Raw genomic sequence first — 6,000 nt, 5'->3', positions numbered from 1 at the left:
TATATTATATATATATATATATATATATAACAATGCAGCTCATTTTGTGACGGTCATTTCCTTTTCATGTTAGGGGAAGAACATGTATTTACTAAATGGGAAGATCATTGTTTTACTTTGTAGCAACCTGCCATTGTTGTTCAAATATTAAGTAACCACCTGGAATTTTTTTCTTTTAATAACTGCCAGAAATATTATATTTTCAATAAAGAAGGACGTGGAACTCAAGTAATGACCCAAAACATCATTATTTCACTAGAATGCTTTTGTTAAGCAACTTCACTGCTGCTTTTTTAATCAAATCTCGTTTCCCAGCAATAATTTTAATAGCTCCTTTAAACCCATCCCACTCCCTTAAGGGACTTTGAGCTCCAGTGAAAACAGAATCATGAATTTGTTTTCTTATACAGCAGAAACACGCATTAGTAGTTGCAATTTGTTTCCCTAGCACCCTGCTGCCAATTTATTAAACAAAAAGAGACTAACGAGGACGAGCAGCAATACTAACCCTCCCCTGCCAGCCCAGAGTGGCTGCGTGAGCACCGGCCAGTCAGGGACACACAACAAAGCAATCATAGGTGGTAGGGGGAGATGCTCACAGCATCTTACAACGAACAACATCACCAACTTACAACGACAAAAGCAAGGTAAAACCGAACCTACTGTTAATCTCTGAGAAGGATACCCCGCCACGTGATGGCTGAAGCCCACTGACCTGAGAGCAAGCTCCCAACCGCGCGGCCGGTTGGGAAGGAAGCGCGAAAGCACCGCCTCGCGCGCAGCATCGCGCGCACCGGCGGGAAGCACCGCCTCGCGCTCAGCATCGCGCGCACCGGCGGGAAGCACCGCCGCGCAGGGAAACTTCCCGAAGGAAATGGTAGCCTGCCCTGAGCCTTGTCTCAGCTGGGCGATAGGTTGGGCGCTGCGGCGATAATTGCGCTTAAAGCCTGCTGCTGCTTGTCGTCGGGTGCTTTTGGTGAGTTATTCCTGAGTCTTTCTCCTCTTACAGGAGGCTTTGGAGCAGACCTGCTGGAGAAAAGGTCTTCAAGGTTCCTTCCAACATGAGTAGTTCTATGAAACGCACCACCGCAGTCCTGTGGGCAGCTGCTCCGATCGGCTGCAGAGCTGGAACCACCCTGCTGGGGGGGAGATGTCTCTGCCGCTCCCAGAACAAAAGCGAGCAGAACACCTCTGGTTGCCCCATTTGATTCAGGTGCCAGATGGTCTCACTCAAACCTTTTCACAAGTCATTTCAGAAGAATATTTTTCGATGTTCCTCAAATGATGGTAGCAACTGAGTCAGTAAGGTGAGGTGTACAGCCACGTTCCTTATCAAGGACTGCACTGCGAGCTGTGCTATCAGCAACCCCCGCTGCCCGTGTCCAAGGGTTTATAAATGTTTCACCTCAGCATTAAATACAGTGCTATAGAGTCCATGGGAGATGACTAAGTTAAATCACATTTTGTAACTGCAGCAGGCTAGCATTAAGTGAGTGAATAATCATGATGGTTCAGCTTTTGTGATCACACATAATAACAGGCCTGCACAACTACGTGCTCTGTCCAAGTTAGTTTGGGGAAAATACAGAGATTGAAAACAGAAATGTACACATTCTCTGCAAGGAGAATGTCTGATTGTGTTTGATTGTGTTTGGTTGTAAGTATGGTAAAATGTAGGAGCAGTGTTGGTACAAAACTTACCAAAGATTGAGAAAGGAGTGGGTATGACTTTATTCTGAAGACTGTGGTTTTTGTTTTTATAGACAAGTTACGTTTTTAAAACAAAATGTTGTTACAAAATCTGAAGAAATTAGCATCAGAACATGAAAACTCCCTGCAACTCCAATACAGTATATTTAACATTGAATGCAAGGTTATGCAGTGTATGCTTTCAGGAGTAATTTCAAGAATTATTTTTTCATCTCTACTAATCATCTACATATCTAATTATTGTTTTATAGTCAGAAGTCTAGATGATTCTATACAGCTTACAAATCAGAAAGAAGCCATAACTGGTCCCTTATTTAATCTGAAACTATAACAGTCTGTGGAAGCCTAAGAAACACAGTAATGCTTTGCTGCAGAAGATGCAGAATCTCATCTTCAATAAAAGACAAGAAATTCTTGTGTTTGCCTCCTTTTTCTCTTACAGTTTTGCAATCCCATCCTTTGCATTTCAATCAGACTGCATTTCACATGTATAAATTTCTGTTCTTTTGATTACTTCTTTAATTTCTCTGTTTACATTTCATTTGTTATGTTCCGCATTTTGATTTTCTTCAGCTTCAGACATACTCAATTTTACTCTTCAAAAATGAATATCTCATTTTATGACTATCACCAGCTAGGTGTCATTTTCTGACCTGTTAAATTTCCTGGATTCAGAAGAACAAACTGACACAACCGCAGTTAAGTTAGGAAATTTGAAAATAGTATAAACTGTTCCATCTATTTAATATCAAACACAGATCTAAAAACTTTTTGTGAATAAATAGTTTTAGATTGTAGTCAGTATTGTTTAAAATTGAAAAATACCCTTCAGACTCAGCAGTGAAGTTACTGCTCAACTCCAGACAATGGTTTAGGTGTAACAGTCAAATGTCCCCAGCCTTACCTTTCAGAACACCGCCTCAGCGTTTGCAGTGTTCCTTATATAGAAAATGGCTCGGAATGCATCCACAGAGACTGAGTCTAAGCAAATGAATAACTATAAAGGCATATTTAACATTTGGATTTGATTTGAAAATGACTGCTGTGGGTATTGCAGTCTTAAGCTTACATATCATTGTATTTAATAGCAGATACAAGTAAGTATTTAGGAGTTGTTAAGCTTTCATGATATCTAAGGTATAATTTTTCCTTATTTATGTCATGAACATGGGAAACACTGCTGGAAATATTGTTATGCGAGCATGGAAAGCTTTTACCTAGTCATTTAAACAGTTTAATCTTACTATGTGCTGATGTAACTGTGAAACATGTTCTCTTTGCATCCTTAATTAGTGTAGAACAGATGGTAAGGTTTCAAGTTTAAAGCCACAAGCCTATTTAAAAAATCTGTGGTGACTCTTCACTGTTAAATATGTTTACTGTAATGTGTGTGTGGAAAGAAAATAAAACCTTTTTCTTTATTTCATGTTGCTAACATGTCACTTTAAATAACTTTGGTATATTTCCAAAGTTTCTCACTAGAGTTGAACAGTTCCTAGAGAGGCCAAGAGTACGATTTACATCTAATTATAGAAGAATGATCTCATGACATTTGTAGTACAGAATACTGTTGAGCATCTTACAGAATATGAGCACAAGATAAACAGATGTGTGTTTCTTGTATATTGCATTGTTGGTAGAAGGAAGAGAATTTATTAACTGCATCATCTGAATATTTAGTCTTCAGCTGCTATTTCTGAATCCCGAACTTGATTTCAAGTTCTGAATGACCTTTAGAATACCCCTACACTTACAACTGACTTCAGTATTTTGCTTTTCATTCATGAAAACACAAAAAAGGGCATTAATGTTAGGGGGGAAAAAATGGAAAGACTCTTTAGTGATGCAAAATGTATGTATTGTGAAGTAACTGTCTGCTTATCAGTCATCAAAAGCCTTGTGAATATTTAATATTCTTTCAGAATTTTATCCAAAAACTGTATGTGAAACGTTTCTAGATGGAGCCACAAAACTCTTTCGGGGAAACTGCATGACACTTTAGTATAAAGACTTAACTTGTAATAGTTTTATTGTTATATTGCTGTCTATGCAGATTTACAGTAGTGCTGCATCTGAAGTCTGCAGAATACTTCTTCTAATATAACAAGATCAATTCATATTTCCCACTGATAATTTCTCCTCGCTAGAGGCTTTGCCTACCTTTTTTTCCTCTGATAATTTCTCCTCGCTAGAGGCTTTGCCTACCTTTTTTTCCTCATCTTTCTTCTCAGTAGTGATCCAGTGATTATCTCATTGTCATTCATTTTTTTCTTTGTAGTGCATGTTTTGATTTTATGTTAAATCAGTTAAACACAAGACTCAGCACAATGTAAATGACAACACTGTCGAACTTAACTTTTTCTTCATTTGCTCAAGTTTTGTCTATGAACTGCAGTTGTTGACCAAATTGTTTTTCTGTCATTGCTTCACAACTGGACCAAGAGTACAAAAATTAGCTCTGCAGAAATAGTATTACAGAATCAATTCGTTTTGATCTCTAGAACTACTTTAGTTATTTGGCTTCCCAAACATGGAGTTCCCATATTTTTTGACATATCTTATTTCTTTGCTACAGCTCTACTTATCTCAGTTACTTTCAGATGTAAAGAAGTGCTATTGGCATTTTCCAGATCTCTTGGATGTCATTCTCATCATGGCCCATGCAAATATATTTTTCAGGAATTTATGTGTTTGCAAGAGAAAACTAGCAGACTTTCCCTTTTGTGTGCAAAGACAAGAGAAGATTTCTCATTATCTAATTTTTGTCCCACAGTATTTCTCAGATTACCATCATAGTTAAAATTGGCTCTGAATTTATCCTTCAGCATACCATGCAGGGAGATATTAATGGTGGAACTTAGCCAGTTCTGTTCACCAGCAGCCAGCATTGTCTCTTTGCTGTAGCTAAATTAGCTTTGGCTCTAAGCACAGACTTAGTGCACACTGGCTCCAATTTCATACTTGAAAGGTTCATAGAAGTTTCATCCAGGTAATGATGGATACAACAGTACTTGAAAAAGAAAGGAGGGAGATGATAGAAAAGGGGAAAAAAACTAAAAATAAAAATAAAAAAAAAGAAAAAGAAAAAGACAACAAGATCACCATTAAACTTACATCAAAAGCTTTTAATTTTTAGATTTGTCTTATGGTCCTCTTCTGTAGGTATGCAACTGGTTTAAAACAGTTTAGAGTAAAATACAGTGTGTATAACCTAATTCTGAAGTCAAAGTATAAGGTGAGTCCAGTGGAAATTATAAACTAGGTTGTTGTTGTTTTTTTTCCCTTTCTTTCAAGAGGTGAAGGCTATATAATTACCTAGTACTTTCTTAATATATTTTGGCTTTTCATTGTTTTAGGACTTCTGTCTGCCAAGATGGCTTCATGAGCCAATTACTATCATTATAATTGAGAGCTTGCTTGGTGTGAGAATATTCATTCTATTACTTTCTGAGTAGGACTAAATAGGTTGTTAATTATTTTATTTTATTTTTATTTGTTTTTTTTTTACTAATAAATCTTAACTAAGAATTATCTTTTGATAACATAAGAATACAATTTACTTTTCTACTTTTATGTACTTTTTGAATACAGGCATTGTATTCATTGTAAAGTCAGGCTGATCCCTTTAACTGGCTTGTCAGCATACAACCAACAGCCATACACTTATAATGGATATTTAAGAGATGACTGCCGACTGTTAGTTCATAAACATTAGATTGGACATTACAGTTAAGCTGCTGTGAAATCCTCTGAAAAATGAGCAATTGTCTTTTAGCAGAATACCTCATTTAAATGAGTGATCTGCTTCTGTAGAGTGCATTTGGTCTCTCTGACTCCCTTTATTTTGGATAATCAATAAATATTTAGGAATCATATTCCTTCTGCTTTATATTTTTTTATTATTGCATCCAGTGGGAGAGTAGGAACTTTTACACAAGACTGCTTTCACTGGAGATTACTACTGCGGACAGATGGATTTTTCATTACCTGCTGTAATAGACTACACATTTACAAGAGCAGCAGTAATATATTCTCCCTGGAAAATTAAGAGCAAATCCACCTGTAAGAAAGTTGTTTTTCATCCAGATGTTCTCCCAAACTGAGGCTGAAAGAAAGCTCCTTTTAGACCAGTGAAGAATGTATTATGTGCAAAATTTAATGCTATTGAACTATTTTTAATTCACTGATACGAGCTAAAAACATATAGTAGCTTCCTTCCCATGTGGGACCAATTCCTACAGGTTGTATTAGCAAGTAGGACCTTCCTCTCCTCAATCATGAGGGCCAGAC

General features: G+C 37.1%; 1 long non-coding RNA gene across 1 annotated transcript in view; it reads left to right on the top strand.

Annotated features, from left to right (window-relative positions):
• Positions 1-577: 577 nt before the first annotated feature.
• The window catches only part of LOC116216566, a 146,594-nt gene continuing 141,171 nt past the window's right edge, over positions 578-6,000 (top strand). Inside the window, exon 1 of the long non-coding RNA XR_004159603.1 lies at positions 578-976. This is a non-coding gene — a long non-coding RNA (uncharacterized LOC116216566). The remainder of the gene's footprint in view (positions 977-6,000) is intronic.

The sequence above is a fragment of the Meleagris gallopavo genome, chromosome 4, assembly GCF_000146605.3.
Source record: "Meleagris gallopavo isolate NT-WF06-2002-E0010 breed Aviagen turkey brand Nicholas breeding stock chromosome 4, Turkey_5.1, whole genome shotgun sequence".
Classification (NCBI taxonomy): Eukaryota; Metazoa; Chordata; class Aves; order Galliformes; family Phasianidae; genus Meleagris; species Meleagris gallopavo.
This window is presented reverse-complemented; position numbering and strand designations above follow the sequence as displayed.